We start from the raw sequence: 6,513 nt of genomic DNA on the forward strand, positions 1-6,513 counted from the left end.
AACGCGGTTGATGTAGTCGTCTTCACGATCCAACCGATCTAGTACAGAACGTACGACACCTCCAAATTCAGCACACGTTTAGCTCGATGATGTCGCTCAAACTCTTGATCCGGCAGAGGGTCAAGGAAGAGTTTCGTCAACACGACGGCGCGGTGACGATGATGGTGATGTGATCCGTGCAGGGCTTCGCCTAAGCACTACGACGCTATGACCGGAGGAGTAAACTGTGGAGGGGGGCACCGCACACGGCTAAGAGAACAACTGTTGTGCTTTGGGGTGCCCCCTGCCCCCGTATATAAAGGAGGGGAGGAGGAGGCCGGCCACAAAGGGGGCGCGCCAAGGGGGGAGTCCTACTAGGACTCCACTCCTAGTAGGATTCGCCCCCCCTTTTCCTTTCTCATCAGAGGGGAAAAGGAAGGAGAGGGAGAGGGGGAGGGAAAGGGGGCCGCAGCCCCTCCTCCTTGTCCAATTTGGACTCCCTTGGAGGGGGGCGCGCGCCACCCCTTGAGGGCTCCCCTGTCTCTCCCCTAAGGCCCATGTTGGCCCAATACTTCCCCGGGGGGTTCCGGTAACCCCTCGGTACTCCAAAATATACCCGAACCATTTCGAAACCATTCCGGTGTCCGAATATCATCGTCCAATATATCAATATTTATCTCTCGACCATTTCAAGACTCCTCGTCATGTCCATGATCTCATCCGGGACTCTGAACAATCTTCGGTCACCAAAACACATAACTCATAATACAAATCGTCATCGAACGTTAAGCGTGCGGACCCTACGGGTTCGAGAACTATGTAGACATGACCGAGACACATCTTCGGTGAATAACCAATAGCGGAACCTGGATGCTCATATTGGTTCCTACATATTCTACGAAGATCTTTATCGGTCAAACCGCAATGACAACATACATTATTCCCTTTGTTATCGGTATGTCACTTGCCCGAGATTCGATCGTCGGTATCATCATACCTAGTTCAATCTCATTACCGGCAAGTATCTTTACTCGTTCCGTAATGCATCATCCCGCAACTAACTCATTAGTCACATTGCTTGCAAGGCTTATAGTGATGTGCATTACCGAGAGGGCCCAGAGATACCTCACCGATACTCGGAGTGACAAATCCTAATCTTGATCTATGCCAACCCAACAAACACCTTCGGAGACACCTGTAGAGCATATTTATAATCACCCAGTTTCGTTGTGACGTTTGATAGCACACAAGGTATTCCTCCCGTATTCGGGAGTTGCATAATCTCATAGTCAGAGGAATATGTATAAGTCATGAAGAAAGCAATAGCGATAAAACTTAACGATCATTATGCTAAGCTAATGGATGGGTCTTGTCCATCACATCATTCTCTAATGATGTGATCCCGTTCATCAAATGGCAACACATGTCTATGGTCAGGAAACTTAACCATCTTTGATTAACGAGCTAGTCAAGTAGAGGCATACTAGGGACACTTTATTTTGTCTATGTATTCACACATGTATCAAGTTTCCGGTTAATAAAATTCTAGCATGAATAATAAACATGTATCATGATATAAGGAAATATAAAATAACAACTTTATTATTGCCTCTACTTGACGTGATCCCGTTAATCAAATGACAACTCATGTCTATGGCTAGGAAACTTAACCATCTTTGATTCAACGAGCTAGTCAAGTAGACGCATACTAGTGACACTCTGCTTGTCTATGTATTCACACATGTACTAAGTTTCCGGTTAATACAATTCTAGCATGAATAATAAACATTTGCCATGATATAAGGAAATATAAATAACAACTTTATTATTGCCTCTAGGGCATATTTCCTTCAGTCTCCCACTTGCACTAGAGTCAATAATCTAGATTATACAGTAATGATTCTAACACCCATGGAGTCTTGGTGCTGATCATGTTTTGCTCGTGGAAGAGGCTTAGTCAACGGGTCTGCAACATTCAGATCTATATGTATTTTGCAAATCTCTATGTCTCCCTCCTTGACTTGATCATGGATGGAGTTGAAGCGTCTCTTGATGTGTTTGGTTCTCTTGTGAAATCTGGATTCCTTCGCCAAGGCAATTGCTCCAGTATTGTCAAAACAGATTTTCATTGGACCCGATGCACTAGGTATTACACCTAGATCAGATATGAACTCCTTCATCCACACTCCTTCATTTGCTGCTTCCAAAGCAGCTATGTACTCTGCTTCACACGTAGATCCCGCCACGATGGTGTGCTTGAACTGCACCAACACTACAAAAAAGACACATCCGTGACATTTTGGGCCGAATGAATTTTTTTTCTATCATACTTATGACACTTCTATGACGATAATTGTGACAAAACCCGGTATCATCATAGATGTGGTGGGCTCCTACTTCTATGACAAAAAATCATGACATAAAATGGGCTTTTCGTCCTGGGCGGGCCGGAGACTGAGCTGCATGACATTCTTTGGGTCGTCCATGACGGAAAAAACCATGGTAGAAGCGAGGGCGAGGAAAATTTCGGGAAGTTCCCGATTACGGTGAGTGGTCGGGAGCCGAGCGATGCGCGTTTCTCTCGTACACGTACGCGCGTGTGTGCGAGGCGTTGGGCTCTATCTGAACCCGAGCGAGGCGTTGGGATCTAACTGAACCCGAGCGATTGCATTGCAGGCTACACGTTACTGAACCCGAGCGATCGATCGATGGCTGTTAACTGAACCCGATTGAGCGATTCCTTCGGTACTGCTGCTAACTGAAGCCAATCGATGCTGCCTCTGGATGAACAGTGAGCGTTGCTGGGGGGGGTTGGATGAACAGTTCCCGATGGGGGTGGATGAACAGGACCCCGTGGTGTTGCCGCTGGATGAACAGGACCCCGATCGATCGAGCCGGTTGGGGCTGGATGAACAGGACCCCGTGGAGGGCTGGATGAACAGGACCACCCCGTGGAGGGCTGGATGAACAGTAGACGGTGGAGGGCTGGATGAACAGTAGCTCGTGGAGGGGTGGTTGAACACGAGCCCGTGGAGAGGGCTGGTTGAATAGTAGCCAGTGGAGTAGCGCGCGGTGGAGGCTGGATGAACAGGAGCCCGTGGATGAACAGTCGCATGTGGAGGCTGGAGGAGGTCGACGATGGAGGAACAGTAGCCCGTGGAGGCTGGAGGGGGTCGATGGTGGAGATGAACAGTATCCCGCGGATTCCCGTTTTGCGGTACGCCACACCCCTCCCGATGAACAGGACCCCCGTTTCGACCGTAGCGCTCCAACACAAGTCCGTTTCCTCCATTTTGCGGTACGTCACACCACTCCCGATCAACAAGACCCCCGTTTCAACCGTAGGAGGTCTGTTTCCTCCGTTTTGCGGTACGCCAGACCCATCCCGATGAACAGGATCCCGTTTCGACCGTGGCCGGTCGAACACAAGGCCGTTTTCTCCATTCTGCGGTACGCCAAGCCTCGTTTCCATCGGCTGTTCCGTCCAAGCCCTCCCGATGAACACGACGACGCATTCCGTTCCGACCCAGCCGGTTGGCTCCCCATGAACACGACGACGACACTCTTTCTCCGTTCCGACGTAGCCATGTACAAGAGCCCTGGCCGTACGTATGCGCGAGTAGGCGTTCGAGACCCTGCCCGTATGTACGTACGTGGCCGTATTTTCTTTCTTGCACACTGGCCGCTGTATGTACGTGTACATGCTACGTGCGCGCCTCTACTACGACACGTGCGCGCCTCTACATCGACCAGTATGTACGTACACGTTCACGACCAGAATGACAACGCTACGTACGCTTCGACCAGGTGGGTCCCGACTGTGAGGCACTTCCTTGCGTGCGAAGATGTAGCTGGTGGGTCCCAGCAGTCAGGGGGGCGAATCGTTTTTTTGCCTAGACGCACTTCCTTGCGTGCGAAGATGTAGCTGGTAGGTCCCAGTAGTCAGGGGGAAACGTTTTTTCGTGAAATACGGCTGCCCGTCCGGTGGGTCCCTGCTGTCAGGTGGAGAAATCATTATTTTTCGCGTAATAAGGAGGCACTTCCTTGCTGCGGCTGTGGACCCAGCTGTCAGCCTCTCCACATACAGTCCACGTCCGATGGAAGCCGTTCCTTGACCACGTTGACCACGCCGCGCCGAGAGCACCAGGGCGGTGGACGACGGCGAGGCCTAGGAAGGGGACGACGCAGAGTCGGGGAAGACGCGGAAGTGGATGCCCACGCGTAGAGGAGTATGCGGGTTCACTGGTTCGCTGCGGTGTGAGGCTGCCGGCGCCGCAGAATAACAGGGGGTGTGGGTGAGTAGAGGGGTGGCCTGGCCAGCGGTGGGAGTAGTAGGGGGCAGTGAGGCCTCCGCGGCATCGCAGTCGGCCACGGGAGGCAGGAGCACGAGGCACGACCGGCGCTGGTTTGGGCGGCTCGAGCAAGAAGACCAGAGGTTGAAGAGGCACTACGGCCGTTGGATGGACATCGTACGGTCACTGGAGCTAGAATCGTGCATATTGACTAAGTTGACAAAGCCCTCCGTCCCTATCAACTTAGTAGTCCCACAAGTCAGCCTGCCACTATACTGGGTCCCAGCTAGCAGGGGGAGTATTCATTTTTTTGTGCGTAATAAGGAGGCACTTCCTTGCGTGCGAAGATATAGCTGGTGGATTCGAGCTGTCAGCGGCGGTAACGTTTTTTTCGCGAAATACAAAGGCCCTTTCGGTGGGTCCCAGATGTCAGGTGGAGGAACCATTATTTTGCGCGTAATAAGGAGGCATTTCCTTGTGTGCGGCCGTGGACCCAGCTGTCAGCCTCTCCACGTACAGTCCACTTCAGATGCATGTCGGTCATTGACCACGTTGACCAGGCCGCGCCGAGAGCACCAGGGCGGTGGACGACGGCGAGGCCTAGGAAGGGAACGACACGGAGGCAGGGAAGAATCGGTAGTTGTTTCCCACGGGGAGGGGAGTACGACTGTACGAGGGTTTACTGGTTCGTCTGCCGTCGCCGGAGAATAACAACAGGTGTGGGTGAGTAGAGGGATGGCTAGGCCAGCGATGGGAGTACGGTGGGGCGGTGAGGCCTGCGCGGCAGCACAGCCGGCCGCGGGGAGGAGTGAGCAGGCAGTCCCTGTAACATCCCAAATTTTCAATTTGGAATGTTATACATAGATCATTCATGCATATCATATTTTATTGCATTTTGTTTCGCGATCCTCAAAATCCTAAGCAACTCAAGGACCCTCGGAGAGAGTTGGGGATTTCCCTGTTTTCATATTTGAATTTTATCAAATATTGAAACGAGGATTTTTAATTTTAATTATTTTTCTCTCTCAATATATTTCATATTAAAATATATGAGAGGAGATAATATGACTTCTCCAAAAATAATTGAAATATTGGAGGAAAAATATTAAAATCAAATATTTGACTTTATTCAGATTTTATTGCTATTTTATTTGGATTAGAAAAATTGCACGTTTTTCAAAGTTGCATTTTAGGGCCAAGAAAATGTTCATCTCGTTCTAAATATTTTATTTAGACGGTGGAAAATTGTTTTGGCATTTTTAGATTTTTATTTTATTTTCTAGGATTTACTTAAATTTCAGCGGAATTATTAAAAAAAAAGTTTCAGCGCCCGACTAGGCCGAAGCCCAGCAGAGCCGGCCCAACCGCCCCACGCCTCGTCTCCGACCTGGAGACCGCGAGCGCCGCCACCGCTAGCCGAGTCCGGCCGGGACTCCTCCTCCCCGCGCCGCCTTGCCCCCTCCCCCAAGAAGCCCCCCTCTTTAAATACCCCGCCCCCGGACCCCCTCCACCACCACCCGAGCCGCCAACCCCGCCGCCCGTCGCCGATGCCGCCGCCACCGCCTAGCGCCGCCCCGCGCACCCCGCCGCCGCAGCCCCGCCTCATCGGAGCCGCCCCGCCTCGCCGGAGCCTCGTCGGAGGTATACGCCGCCGCCGCCGCCATTCGGTTTTATTCTAAAACCGATCCGTTTTTTTTAAACCCTAGTTCTTTTTTAGATCGGTTCACCGGTTTTTCTTGGTTTAGTTTATATAGCGGACGTTTGTTCGTACATTCGTTTTTAACGAACGGTTTTCGCTCGTTAGTTACAGACAACGAACGTTCGTTCGTTAGCCTATTCGTCAGTTTTCTTTTTCTCGGATTTTTCCGCGATTATTTTCGATCGCGATTTCTGATCCGATTTTCGTTTCAGTTTATCTTTTCGCTCGTTTATCGGAATCAGGCGATTCAAGCGCCTAGATCTTCATCTCGAAACCCTCTTTCTGTTCAATCAAGTTGAACAAGATTTTGGTACTGTAAAATTTGACTTTAGTTCAGATTAGTAAACGGATCTTATTTCTTTCGTAGTTTGAGTTTCGTTGCTCTGTTTGATTTGATTCTTTTTGCAAACCGGAGTTCTTAAGTTGAACTTTCTGGTCAATTCTTCTTGTTTGAGTTTTGCCCGTGCATCTTTGCTTGATTACTTATGTATGCTATTGTTTGTTTGAGATAGAATTCCCGGAGTGCGAAGCGTGCTACTACGA

The sequence above is a fragment of the Triticum aestivum genome, chromosome 5D (genome assembly GCF_018294505.1).
Source record: "Triticum aestivum cultivar Chinese Spring chromosome 5D, IWGSC CS RefSeq v2.1, whole genome shotgun sequence".
Classification (NCBI taxonomy): Eukaryota; Viridiplantae; Streptophyta; class Magnoliopsida; order Poales; family Poaceae; genus Triticum; species Triticum aestivum.